Below are 14,999 nucleotides of genomic sequence, written 5' to 3'. Positions count from 1 at the left end.
TTTAGTGGGCATTTGCTACGTGCCAGGAATGTGCGAATTGCTTTACATGCATTAACTCGTCAATCCTTATATCAGTCCTATAAATTATTTATTTATTTATTGAGACACAGTTTTGCTCTGTCGTCCAGGCTGCAGTGCAGTGGCATGATCTTGGCTCACTGCAACTTCTGCCTCCCCAGTTCAAGCAATTCTCCTGCCTCAGCCTCCCAAGTAGCTGGGATTACAGGCTCGCACCACCACGCCTGGCTAATTTTTGTATTTTTTGTAGAGACGAGGTTTCACCATGTTGTCCAGGTTGGTCGTGAACTCCAGACCTCCAGTGATCTGTCCGCCTCGGCCTCCCAAAGTACTGGGATTACAGGCGTGAGCCACTGCGCCCAGCCTCAGTCCTATAAATTAGGTCCTGTTATTATCATCCTCATTTTACAAATGAGGGGAAAGGGCCAGGCATGGTAGCTCACACCTGTATTCCCAACAATTTGGGATGCCAAGGCAGGGGGATCGCTTGAGCCTGGGGTTCAAGACCAGCTTGGGTGACATGACAAAACCCCATCTCTATCAAAAATACAAGAATTAGCCAGTTTCCTAACCTAGGCTCAAAATAAATACATAAATAGATAAAAATGTAAAAAACAGGGCCAGGCACAGTGGCTCGTGCCTGTAATCCCAGCACTTTGGGAGGCCGAGGCGGGCGGATTGCCTGAGGTCAGGAGTTCGAGACCAGCCTGACAAACATGGTGAAACCTTGTCTCTACTAAAAATGCAAAAATTAGCTGGGCGTGGTGGCAGGCACCTGTAATCTCAGCTGCAGGCGGATCACGAGGTCAAGAGATCGAGACCATCCTGGCCAATATGGTGAAACCCTGTCTCTACTAAAAATACAAAAAAATTAGCCAGACGTGGTGGCACGTGCCTGTAGTCCCAGCTACTCGGGAGGCTGAGGCAGGAGAATCGCTTGAACCTGGGAGGCGAAGGTTGCAGTGAGCCGAGATCATGCCACTGCACTCCAGCCTGGGCGACGGAGCGAGACCCCGGCTCAAAAAACATTTTTTCTTAAATAAAAATAAAAACACAAAAACTAGCTGGGCATGGTGGTGGGCGCCTGTAATCCCAGCTACTCAGGAGGCTGAAGCAAGAGAATTGCTTGAACCCGGGAGGCAGAGGTTGCAGTGAGCCGAGATCGCGCCACTGCACTCCAGCCAAACAGAGTGAAACTCTGTTCCCCGCCCCCACAAAAAAACCCAAAAAAACAAAAAAACAACCTAGCTGAGCCTCAGTTTTCTAACCTATAAAATGGAGTGAATAAAACTAGTCTCATGGAGCTGAAGAGAAAATACAAATGCAATGAGAGAATGTGTTAAAAAGCTATGAGCCAGCACTGGGTACAGAACTGACAGAGTGCAGTCAGCTAAGGAATTCCAGGGGGGAGCAACAAAGCATAGGGACCAGGAAGAATCACCCCTCCCCTCTCCCTGACCCCCATCTGAGGGGAGAAGGGTGGAGAGCACTGTACTCAGAGCCCAGAATGATCTCCAGGTCACCCCCCTCCCTCTGGCATCCTGAGCTCTTGCTAGGTCCACAGTCTCTCTCTCTCTCTCATCAAACAAGTTCTTCTCCACTGAGCAATCCCAGGGGGCCACGAACCTCGGTTCCAGCCAAGCTCGCAGGCTCTCCCCACCTCCACATCCTTAATCTGCAGCCTTTGCATTTGCCATTCCTTCCACCTGGAATGCTCTCTCCTCCCTGAGTGCCTTTGATGGGGAAGAGAGGGTTGCTGAGGGGAAGGATCTGGAATGATGCTCCCCCACCTCCTCACTCCCCTCCCCTGCATCCCCCACGCTGCATGCCTGACCTCCCTGCTCCCAGTGTGGGGGACAGAGGCAGTGCTGGGTGGGGGAGGAAATAGGGTGGGGGCGGGGGTACTCAGGGAAGGGCCCTCTGTGGGGTTTTTCACCTGCTTAGAAGAAGCAGACGGAAATGAAAGCTCTGGAAAAAATGCCTGCTGCTCTGCTTCCGAGGCCCCAGCTCGGTGAAGCCTCCCTGCCTTCCCACTATGCCATCTCCTCCTCTTCCTCCTCCTCCTCCTCCTCCTCCTTCAGGCAGGTTCCACAGTCAGGGAACTGGGGTGGGTGGGAGGGGCAGAGAGACCTAGGTTCAAATCCCATTCCTGCCACTTACCCAGCAAGTGACCTTAGCAAGCTGCCTGGCCTGTTTACGCCTCATTTCTTTGTAAAAGGGGACAATAATCCCTGTCTCTCAGGCTGCTGTGAGGACCAAGTGAGATGGCAGATAAAACTGCCTGGCAGGACCAAAGTGTTCAGCAATCGAGAGAATAACAGTGATAGGAAATACACAGTGCCCATGTGTACCTGGCATAGTTCTCAGCACCTTGCATATATTTACCTATTTAACTCCTGATACGGTAGATATTATTACTAACCCCAGTTTGCAGATGAGGAAACTGAGGCACAAGGAGATTTCTATAACTTGCACATGCTCACACAGCCAGTAAGGGGTAGAGCTTAATCTGTGCTCTTACTCATCACACTATGGCACATTTAGTGATAGTTCCCATGATGATGATGCTGCTGATGATGATTATGATTTTTCTTTTTTTTTTTTTTTTGAGATGGAGTCTCGCTCTGTCACCCAGGCTGGAGTGCAGTGGCATGATCTCAGCTCACTGCAATCTCCGCCTCCTGGGTTTAAGTGATTCTCATGTCTCAGCCTCCTGAGTAGCTAAGATTGCAGACACCCACCACCATGCCCAGCTAATTTTTGTATTTTTTGAAGATGGGGTTTCACCATGTTGGCCAAGCTCGTCTCGAACTCCCGACCTCGTGATCTGCCCACCTCGGCCTCCCAAAGTGCTGGGATTACAGGCGTGAGCCACCGTGCCCAGCCTGTTTTTATTGGTACTGTGCCCTCATTAAGTACCTGTTATTCTCTTTCCTCCTACCTTCAAAATCGTGCTTGAATTTTTTTTTTTTTTTTTTTTTTTTTTTTGAGACAGAGTTTCACTCTTGTTGCCCAGGCTGGAGTGCAATGGCGCCATCTCGGCTCACCACAACCTCCGCCTCCAGGGTTCAAGCAATTCTCCTGCCTCAGGCTCCCGAGTAGCTGGGATTACAGGCATGTGCCACCACGCCTGGCTAATTTTAAATTTTTAGTAGAGACAGTGTTTCTCCATGTTGGTCAGGCTGGTCTTAAACTCCCGACCTCAGGTGATCCTCCCACCTCAGCCTCCCAAAGTGCTGGGATTACAGGTGTGAGCCACCGCACCCGGCCTGAATTATTTATTTATTTTTGTTTTTTATTTTTTTGAGACAAGGTCTCACTCTGTCGCCAGACTGGAGTGCAGTGGTGCTATCTCAGCTCACTGCAGCCTCTACCTCCTGGACTCAAGTGATTTTCCCACCTCAGCCTCCAAGTAGCTGGGACTACAGGTGCGTGCCACCATGCTCGGCAAATTTTTATTTATTTATTTATTTTTTGTAGAGACGGGGTTTTGCCATGTTGCCCAGGCTGGTCTTCTTCTTCTTCTTCTTCTTTTTTTAAATAGAGATGGGGGTGGGGCTGGGGGTCTTGCTATGTTGGCCAGGTTGGTCTTTAACTCTTGGCCTCAAGCAATCCTCCTGCCTTGGCCTCCCAAAGTGCTAGGATTACAAGAATGAGCCACCCGGCCCAGCCTCCCAGGCTTGTATTGAACTCCTGAGCACAAGCAATCTGCCCACCTTGGCCTCCCAAAGTGCTGGGATTACAGGTATGAGCCACGGCACCCAGCCCAAAATCCTGCCTCAGTTTTACCCCCTTTGTGACATCTTCCAGTCTATTCATTTAATAAGGATACATTGCTGCCTGCCCTGGCCAGGCTTGTGCAGGGCACTGGGGACGGAGGGATCAGTCCACTCAGACTCTGCCCTTGAGTGGCTCCCAATCTGATGAGGGAGAAGATATACATAAAAATTACAATAAAAGCGGAAGACACTGATTGCAGTAGGAGCTATGAGCTTATAGAAGTAGAGAACTTAACTGGGAGATTGGGACAGGCTTACAGAGGAAGGGCCATTTGGAAGGGGTTTTGAAGGGTGAGTAGGAGTTCCTCAGGCAGAATTAGGAAGTAGGAACAGAATATGATCTACCCTGCAAAGTGGACTGAATAAAAAAAGCCTGAGGAATAAAAACCCTAGAAGAAAACCTAGGCAACACCATTCAGGACATAGGCATGGGCAAACACACCAAAAGCAATTGCAACAAAAGCCAAAATTGACAAGTGGGATCTAATTAAACTAAAGAGCTTCTGCACAGCAGAAGAAACTATTATCGGCCAGGCGCAGTGGCTCACGCCTGTAATCTCAGCACTTTGGGAGGCTGAGACGGGCAGATCACGAGGTCAGGAGATTGAGACCATCCTGGCTAACACAGTGAAACCCCATCTCTACTAAAAATACAAAAAAATTAGCTGGGCGTGGTGGTGGGCGCCTGTAGTCCCAGCTACTCGGGAGGCTGAGGCAGGAGAATGGCGTGAACCCGGGAGGCGGAGCTTGCAGTGAGCCGAGATCACACCACTGCACACACCAGGCTGGGAGACAGAGGGAGACTCCGTCTTAAAAAAAAAAAAAAAAAAAAAAAAGGAGAGAGAGAAAAAAGAAACTATCATCAGAATGAACAGGCAACCTACAGAATGGGAGAAAATTTTTTCAGTCTACTGATCTGACAGAGGTCTAATATCCGGAATCTACAAGGAACTTAAACATATTTATAAGAAAAAACCAACCCCATCAAAAAGTGAGTTAAGGATATGAACACTTCTCAAAAGAAGATATTTACATGGCCAACAAACGCAGGAAAAAAAGCTCAACATCACTGGCCATCAGAGAAATGCAAATCAAAACCACAAAGAGATACCATCTCACGCCAGTCAGAATGGCAGTTATTTTTATTTATTTATTTATTTTTGAGACGGAGTCTTGCTGTGTCACCAGGTTGGAGTGCAGTGGCGTGATCTCAGCTCACTGCAACCTCCGTCTCCCAGGTTCAAGCGATTCTTCTGCCTCAGGCTCCCCAGTAACTGGGACTACAGGCGGGTGCCACCACACCCAGCTAACTTTTTTTTTTTTTTTTTTTGACAGAGTCTTGCTCTGTCACTCAGGCTGGAGTGCAGTGGTGCGATCTCGGCTCACTGCAAGCTCCGCCTCCCAGGTTCACGCCATTCTTCTGCCTCAGCCTCCCGAGTAGCTGGGACTACAGGCGCCTGCCACCACACCTGGCTAATTTTTTTTTTTTTTTTTTTTTGTATTTTTAGTAGAGACTGGGTTTCACTGTGTTAGCCAGGATGGTCTCGATCTCCTGACCTCATGATCCACCCATCTTGGCCTCCCACAGTGTTGGGATTACAAGCATGAGCCACTGCGCCTGGCCAGAATGGCAGTTATTAAAAAGTCAGGAAACAATAGATGCTGGTGAGGCTGTGGTGAAATAGGAACGCTTTTACATTGTTGGTGAGAATGTTAATTAGTTCAACCATTGTGGAAGATATTGTGGCAATTCCTCAAGGATCTAGAACCAGCAATACCATTTGACCCAGCAATCCCATTACTGGGTATATACCCAAAGGAATATAAATCATTCTACTGGCCGGACGCGGTGGCTCACGCCTGTAATCCCAGCACTTTGGCAGGCCGAGGTAGGCGGATCACGAGGTGAGGAGATCGAGACCATCCTGGCTAACGCGGTGAAACCCTGTCTCTACTAAAAATACAAAAAATTGGCTGGGCATGGTAGCGGGCGCCTGTAGTCCCAGCTATTCCAGAGGCTGAGGCAGGAGAATGGTGTGAACCCAGGAGGTGGAGCTTGCAGTGAGCCGAGATCGTGCCACTGCACTCCAGCCTGGGTGACAGAGCAAGACTCCGTCTCAAAAAATAAAATAAAATAAAATAAAATAAATCATCCTACTATAAAGACACGTGCACATGTATGTTTATTGCAGCACTATTTACAATAGCAAAGACATGGAACCAACTCAAATGCCCATCAATGATAGACTGGATAAAGAAAATGTGGTACATATACACCATGGAATACTATGCAGCCATAAAAAGGAATGAGATCATGTCCTTTGCAGGGACATGGATGAAGCTGGAAGCCATCATCCTCAGCAAATTAACACAAGAACAGAAAACCAAACACCGCATGTTCTCACTCATAAGTGGGAGTTGAACATTGAGAACACATGGACACAGAGAGGGGAATAGCACACACCAGGGCCTGTTTGAGGTTTGGAGGGTGAGGGGAGGGAACTTAGAGGATGGGTCAGTAGGTGCCCCAAACCACCGTGGCACACGAATGCCTATGTAACAAACCTGCACGTTCTGCACATGTATCCCATTTTTTTTTAGAAGAAATTAAAAAAAAAAAAAAAAGAAACGACTGGAGAGTAACATGTCTTGGGTCAGTTTTATGTTAGGTTCCATACTAGGCACTGCAGGTATAGAAGTAGAAAAATATGGCTGGGCGCGGTGGCTCAAGCCTGTAATCCGAGCACTTTGGGAGGCCGAGGCGGGTGGATCACCTGAGGTCAGGAGTTCAAGACCAGCCTGACAAACATGGAGAAACCCCATTCTCTACTAAAAGTACAAAATTAGCCGGGCATGGTGGCACATGTCTGTAATCCCAGCTAGTCGGGAGGCTGAGGCAGGAGAATCGCTTGAACCCGCGTGGCAGAGGTTGTGGTGAGCCGAGATCACGCCATTGCACTCCAGCCTGGGCAACAAGAGCAAACTCCACCTCAAAAAAAAAAAAAAAAAAAAAGAAGTAGAAAAATATTGACCGGGTGCAGTGGCTCACGCCTGTAATCCCAAATCCCAGCACTTTGGGAGGCCAAGGCATGTGGATCACCTGAGGTTGGGAGTTCGAGACCAGCCTGACCAACATGGAGAAACCCCATCTCTACGAAAAATACAAAATTAGCTGGGCATGGTGGCGCATGCCTATAATCCCAGCTACTCAGGAGGCTGAGGCAGGAGAATCACTTGAACCCAGGAGGTGGAGGTTGGGGTGAGCCGAGATCGCACCACTGCACTCCAGCCTGGGCAACAAGAGCAAAACTCCGTCTCAAAAAAAAAAAGAAAAGAAAAAGAAAAATATTAGGCCCTCAGGGAGCTTACAGACTTGGGGCAAGGAAATGAAAAGGAATAAGCAAAACAAAAATATGGATATAAAAAATCCATAGGGGGTTAGGTGTGGCAGCTCATGCCTGTAATCCCAGCACATAGTGAGAATCCCATCTCTACAAAAAAAAAAAAAAAGAAGAAGGGCTTCGGGAGCACCAGGAAGAGACCTAAACCGGTCTGGAGGAGTCAGTAGAGGAGTAGTTGACATCTAGGCTGAGACTTAAAGACCAGAGCCAGATCATGTCACCTAGTGCCATACCAACCTAGGTATAAATTCAACATAAAAACAAAACTCACCAGAAAATAAGACCAAGAAGCTCCAATAAAGTTCTGAATTTTCCCATGAACACTATTTCAGTGTTTTTTTGTTTGCTTGTTTTATTGAGATGAAGTCTCACTCTGTCGCCCAGGCCGGAGTGAGTGCAGTGGCTGGATCTCGGCTCACTGCAACCCCCACCTCCTGGGTTCAAGCGATTCTCTTGCCTCAGCCACTGGAGTAGCTGGGATTATAGGCACCCACGACCATGCCCGGCTAATTTTTGTATTTTTAGTAGAGACAGTGTGTCACCATGTTTGCCAGGCTGGTCTCGAACTCCTAACCTCAGGTGATCTGCCCGCCTCCCAAAGTGCTGTGATTATAGGCATGAGCCACCGCACTCAGCCTATTTCAGTGATTTTTAAAAAATTATTGAATGTCAAACCATTTGAAAAAAAAGTCTTGAGTATCCCTGCTTTGCTGGGCTCTGAACACATGTGTGTTCTGCTCCTTGAATCTGACAAGGGAACAGGTTTGAGACAGCCAGGAGAGGCAGGCAGGTGGTTGGAATTTCATGTGCAAAGGCCCAGAGGCAAGAGAAAAAATGATGGCTCACTGGGGGAAAAGGACATCCTTTGATGAGGGCTGGTGAGTGGGGAGAGGTGGAGATAGAGGATTGGACTGGATTCTGGGGGTGCTGGGGAGGCATGGAAGAGTTTTAACAGACATATATCACCATCAAATGTCCCTTTTGCAGGATCACTCTGAATTTTTTTTTTTTTTTTTTTTTTTTTTTGAGATGGAGCCTGGCTCTGTCGCCCAGGCTGGAATGCAGTGGCGCGATCTGGGCTCACTGCAATCTCCGCCTCCCGGGTTCAAGCAATTCTCCTGCCTCAGCCTTCCAAGTAGCTGGGACTACAGGTGCGCACCACCACGCCTGGCTAATTTTTGTATTTTTAGTAGAGACGCGGTTTCACCATGTTGGCCAGGATGATCTCGATCTCTTGACCTCGTGATCTGCCTGCCTCGGCCTCCCAAAGTGCTGGGATTACAGGCGTGAGCCACCGCGCCCGGCTCACTCTGAATATTTTGAGCGACCTGTTTATGATTTGAATTTATTCATTCGAGAAGCACCCCAACATACCTCCTATATGTCAGGCATGGACCCAGGAACTGTGACTACAACAGATAATTAGGGGTTGGTTCCTCAGACAGGACAAAGGGCAGGACACTGAGTGCCACCTCTACAGAGGGGTCTGACTGGATAAAGACAAAGTGTGAAAGTGTATGACTTTCACAAAACAAGAAAGCCAAGCCCCGTGTGGGGTGACGGGGTGCAGGGATGGGAGACGGCACTCAGGGAGCTAGCACTGGACAGGCCAGTGATTCCGAAGACAGAGGATAAAGGAACGAAAGCAGGAAGAGAGGGAATGAGTTATGGGTGAAATATTCGGATCCTGTAGCCTCCATAGAAGGTGGCCAAGTGGGCAGGGGGCAAAGTCCCAGCCAAGCCCCTCAGCACCCCCATGTGTTCCCAGCCCTGCTGAGCCCTGCAGCTCGTCTCCTCCTGGCTCCAAAAGTCAGACCAAACCCCGGAGAACAGAGGGGGGTGAGGAGGGGGCGGTGGGGGACAAGCCCAGGCCTCTCACCCCAGCAAAGCCTGCCTTCCCAGTTCCTGGGGCCAGCCCAGCTGAGAAGCCAGAGGTTACAGGGAAAGGATTAAGGAGTTGCTTGCTTTTTTACCCAAACTCTGCTGTATTTCTCTGTCTTTCTTCAATCTCTCTCTCTCTTTTTTTTTTTAAAGAAAAATGTTCCTGTACACGCACCCGGAGGCTTTTGCAGGAGGCGGCTGTTGGAGAACTGGGAAAACAAGCCAAGAAACAAGAGAGAGGAAAAAGACCACGCCTCGCCTGGCAGATTCCTAATGGCCCAGGAGACCTGAGGCTTTACAGTGGGAGGCCGGTGGGGGCTGGCTCGGGTGGGAGGGAAGGGCAGGCCGAAGGACAGACACTTGCTGGCTGGTGACCTTGGGCGGGATACTGCCTGCTTCCCTCTGGTGAGAATGGGGAGGAGGGAGGCAGGGGCAGGCCTGGCCGGCTGAGGTCACAGGAAGGCCCCTTCCAGCCTGAAACGCGATCTCGGGATGTGGGGCCTGCCAACCTGCAGCGACCCTGGGCCAGCAGAGATGAAAGGCTGCCTGTCCCCAGCTTCCGGACCCCCAAGGCCCCACTGCCTCAAAGTTGGAGAGCAGCAGAGCTGTGTTGCCACTGGCTGGAGCCAGCTGCTGGGCTCCCCACCCCACCTTATGTCATCCAACCCTCCCTTCCCTGTTTTGCAGAGGACACTCAGGCCCAGAGAGGGTGGTGACCTGCCTGAGGTCACACAGCAAGCGGGAGTCTGAGCCAAGGCTCACCACAGTCTTTGGACTCCAAGTCCAGGCCTCCTGCCTTTCCCAGAAACTTGGCTGCCTGGGGGCTTACCCTGGGGAGTTGGAGAGAACTAGGGCTGGGGAGGACACTTAGGAGCTGTGTCTGTTTGAAGTCACAACTTAATGTTGACTAAAGTGCTTTATTTTTAAAAGACAAAAAGAAAATTCCCAGCCCCTGCCATAAGCCTGGACTTGCTCGCTGGCAGGGGAAGGAATGCAGCTCTGGCCACCACAGCTGCTGGTGGCCAGCTGCAGCCTCAGCTTCTGCTGCTCCCGCCCCAGCCGGCAAAGGGACAAAGGCCTCTTCTCAGGCCTGTCCTCTCCAGCCCCCTGGATCAGCTGGCAGAACATTGACGGAGCCTCCTCTGTCACAGACCTGCTAAGTCATTGTTCCTCTCTGGGCCTTAGTGCCGTTTCTGTAAAATGGGGGCATAGTATCTGCCTGACCTACTTCTCAGCACTGTTTTGAGGCTCCAAGTAAAGTTCTGGAAATACAAAGCTCTCAGCGCCTCCTTCCACCTGCGGGTCTGCCTTCTCACTGTGCCCTTTGCCTCGACTGCCCCTCCCTCCCTCATGCTTTCCCTGGCCAGCCCCAACTCACTCAGCTCAGCTCAGTGGGACCATCGCCTGCTCTGAAACCTTCCCTCAACTTCTGAAGGAGGCACCTTCAGAAGAAAAAAGACGGCAGTGCTGTATTTATCATGGTTGTACATAATTAAATAATTGGCCAGTGTGGTGCCTCAGGCCTGTAATCCCAACACTTTGGGAGGCTGAGGTGGGAGGATTACTTGAAGCCAGGTGTTCAAGACCAGCCTGGGCAACATGGCAAAACCCTGTCTCTACAAAAAATAAATTAGCTGGGCATGGTGGCATGTGCCTGTAGTCCCTGCTACTCGGGAGGCTGAGGTGGTAGGATGGATTGAGCCTGGGAGGTTGAGGAGTGACCTGCAGTGAGCTGTAACTGTGCCACTGAACTCCAGCCTGGGTGACGGAGTGAGGCCCTGTCTCAAACATAAAAATAAAAATAAATTAAATAGGTCAGGGGTGGTGGTGGCTCACACCTGTAATCCCAGCACTTTGGGAGGCTGAGGCAGACAGATCACCTGAGGCCAGGAGTTTGAGACCAGCCTGGCCAAAATGGTGAAACCCCGTCTCTACTAAAAGTACAAAAATTAGCCAGGCATGGTGGCACACGCCTGTAGTCTCAGCTACTCAGGAGGCTGAGGCAGGAGAGTCGCTTGAATCCGGGAGACGGAGGTTGCAGTGAGCCAAGATCGCGCCACTGCACTCTAGCCTGGGCGACAGAGCAAGACTCCGTCTCAATAATAATAATAATGAATTAAATAATTAATTGTGCAATTGGATCCTCGTTAAAATGTAAACTCTAATAATAGCTAATGTCAAATGCTGACCCGGGGCCCAGGACTTTACATTTAACCCATTTAATCTGCATGGTAGGTACTGTTGGTATCCCCATCTTACAGATGAAGAAACTGAGACAATGAGAGGTTCACTCACTCACCTGAAGTCACAGCAAGTTGGAGGCTGAGCCAGGACTCACCAAAAATAAGATGCAAATCAGGATTCAAATGCAGACCACCGGCTATAACCATTACATCACTAATGACACGGGTTTAGTTTGTGCCCTGATGTATCCCCGGTTCCTGGCACAGCATCTGGCATACAGTAGGTGCTCCATATATGTTAGATAAATACATACACAAATAGGTGATGAATATAAATGAGTATTTGGAGGAGAATAAAGCACCCATCAGGAGTGAATTTTGCAGGTGCCACATGTGGGGCTGAGTCATGGTAGGCGGCTAGCGGGTGCCTAGTATGTTGTTAAAAACTAATTACTGGAGCTGGACGCAGTGCCTTATGCCTCTCATCCCAGCATTTTGGGAGGCCAAGGCAGGAGGATTGCTTGAGCCCAGGAGTTTAATACCAGTCTTGGCAACATAGACCCCATCTCTCATGTTGACCAGGCTGGTCTTGAACTCCTGATCTTAAATGATCTGCCTGCCTTGGCCTCTCAAAGTGCTGGGATTATAAGTGTGAGCCACTGCACCCGGCTTTTTTTTTTTTTTTTTTTTTTTGAGACAGGGTCTCACTCTCTTGCACAGGCTAGAGTACAGTGGCACAATCAGGGTTCATTGTAGCCTCAACCTCCCAGGCTCCCACCTCAGTCTCCTGAGTAGCTGGAACTACAGGTGTGTGCTACCACGCCTGGCCTGCGAGACCCCATCTCTACAAAAAATTTTAAAAATTGGCCAAACGCAGTGGCTCACGCCTGTAATCCCAGCATTTTGGGAGGCCAAGGCAGGTGGATCATGAGGTCAGGAGTTTGAGACCAGCCTGACCTACATGGTGAAACCCCGTCTCTACTAAAAATACAAAAATTAGCTGGGCACGGTGGCACGTGCCTGTAATCCCAGCTACTCAGGTGGCTGAGGCAGGAGAATCGCTTGAACCCGGGAGGCCGAGATCACGCCATTGCACTCCAGCCTGGGTGACAGAGCAAGACTCCATCTCAAAAAAAAATAAAAATTAAAATTAAAAAAAGTAGCCAAGGCTGGGCATGGTGGCTTATGCCTGTAATCTGAGCACTTTGGGAGGCCAAGGTGGGCGGATCGCTCGAGCCCAGGAGTTCCAGAACAGCCTGGGCAACATGGCAAGACCCCATCTCTACAAAAAGTTCAAAAAATGAGCGAGCATGGTGGAGCACACCTGTAGTCTCAGCTACTCAGGAGGCTGATGTGGGAGAATCACCTGAGCCTGGGGAGAAGTCGAGCCTGCAGTGAGCCCTGATTGCGCCACTGCGCTCCAGCCTGGGAGACAGAGTGAAACCCTATCTCAAAAAACAAAAAACAAAACGAAATACAAAACCTAATAATTGGGCTTCCTTTTGGAGCACACAGGCAAAATCCTGGGACATCAGCTTGGACTCCTCCCTCCACTTGTCCACTGGAACCAATCAGTCCCCAGGTTCCGCTCGGTATCTCCCAGGTGCCTACCTTCCTCTTCATCCCTCAACCCCCATCTTTCTCTTGGATTTTTGCAGCAACTCCCACACAGATTTCTCTGCCTCTAATTTCTTCTCTTCAAAGAGGGCCTCTGAAAACAGAAAGCTAATCGTAAGCATCATCTTTCTTTACCCCACACCCCCATTAGTGAACCTCCCATACCGCCCCCCACTGCCATTGCTCTCTGGATAAAGCCCACACTCCTCAACCAAGGCTCCCCCAACCCAACCCCTGCCTCACCTCATGGTGAGGCCCTCCAGCCCTCACCTCATGGCCCTCTGCTCAAGTTGCCACATGTCCTTTGCTCAGGCTACTCTAGGTGGCAGAAGTTCAACTCATGGAAGCAGATAGCACTGAGTTGAAATCCCAGTTTTGCCGCTTACTAGCTGTGTGTCTCAAAGCCTCAGCTGCCACATCTGGAGAATGGCCATAATTACACAATTTCACAAAGTCATCGTGACAATTAAATGAATACATAAGGTGCTGAGCAAACTACCTCACACTCCTGGTAGTCACTATAATTCTTATACTTTCCTCTGCCAAAAGGAGCACTTCTTTTTTTTTTTTTTTTTTTTTTAATTTTTGAGACAGAGTTTTGCTCTGTCACCAGGCTGGAGTGCAGTGGCATGATCTCAGCTCGTTGCAGCCTCCGCCTCCCAGGTTCAAGTGATTCCCCTGCCTCAGCCTCCCGAGTAGCTGGGACTACAAGGCACGCACCACCATGCCCTGCTAATTTTTTTTTCTTGTATTTTAGTAGAGACGGGGTTTCACCATGTTGGCCAGGATGGTCTCGATCTTCTGACCTCATGATCCGCCCGCCTTGGCCTCCCAAAGTGCTGGGATTACAGGCATGAGCCATCGCGCCTGGCTTCTTTTTGTTTCCTTTAGGGACGGTCTCGCTATGTTGGCCAGGTTGCTCTTGAACTCCTGGCCTCAAGCAGTCCTCCCACCTCAGCCTCCCAAAGTGCTAGGGTTAAAGGCATGAGCCACCATGCCTGGCCTCAAAGACCTTTTCTTACTGGCAGTCTTACTGATTTGTTATGGCCCAGCTCAGATGTCACTGCTCAGAGGAAATTTTCCTTGATATCCACTCACCATTCCCCAAGTGAAATCAGTCTCACTTTGTATACTCAATTGCACTTTGCACCACTATAAAGCACGTGTAATACTGTTGGCTGTGTGCACCATCTTTCCCCCACTGCCCCAAGAGTTCCCAGAGAGTGGGAACAACACCCTTCTTAACTCTAGCACAGGGCCTGGCATGCAGCAGGTACTCAATGTTGGTTGAATTGAATGGAGTCACCACCGTCAGTCTTTCCTGAGCGCCTTGCAGGGAAGAGGCCTGACTGATGAGACAGCTGAACTCTGTGGGTACTTGGTTGCCTGAGGCCCCCCTCTCCAGCTCTGGTTTGGGGTATATTGGGATGTATGTGGGAGTGCGAGTAGGTGGAGGAAACTCTGACCTCTGAGCTCTTTCTTTCCTGTGGGACTTGTCAGCCCTCCAAGAGAGGGAGAGAGGGAAGAGGAGATGAGGAGGTCCAGGTGCTGAGCAGGGGTGGGGTGGGGCTATAGCAGGAGCTGAGGCGTGGGTGGGAGCTGGCAAACTCCAGCTCCTCTAAGACCAGGGCTGGGCCTGGCAGGACGGGGCCTAACAGCCCGAGTCCCCACCTGCAATGCCCCACCTCATCCTGGCACCTGGATTAAGTGACTTTTCAAGTTGTAAAAAAACTGTATCTTGATTGCAAAGAAGCAGAATCCAAGCCTGGCCTTGCCTTGCTGCTGAGCTGGGAGAAGGGGGGCGTGTTCCCTTTTATTCTCCTTTTTGTGTAGGCAACACCTTGTAGTCCTGAGCACGTCAAAGAGGGTAATACTAGGTTTTTGCAAACCCTGGTTAAAGTCACGTTATCCCTGACCTTCGTTTCCAACCTCTTGGCCCTTCTCTCACTTCACTGTCTCCCTGACTTTACTTCTTCTGGCCTTTCCTCAGCTCTTCCAACACACCTTTCCCCTTCTCCCCTCTGGGCTTTCACATATACTGTTTTCTCTGTCTTGAATGTTTCCCCCACTGCCTGATAATTTTGTTTTATGGTTAGTGCTTTCAATGCCTCAGAAATCTT

Source organism: Pan troglodytes, chromosome 1, assembly GCF_028858775.2.
Source record: "Pan troglodytes isolate AG18354 chromosome 1, NHGRI_mPanTro3-v2.0_pri, whole genome shotgun sequence".
Taxonomy (NCBI): Eukaryota; Metazoa; Chordata; class Mammalia; order Primates; family Hominidae; genus Pan; species Pan troglodytes.
Note: the sequence above shows the minus strand (reverse complement) of the source record.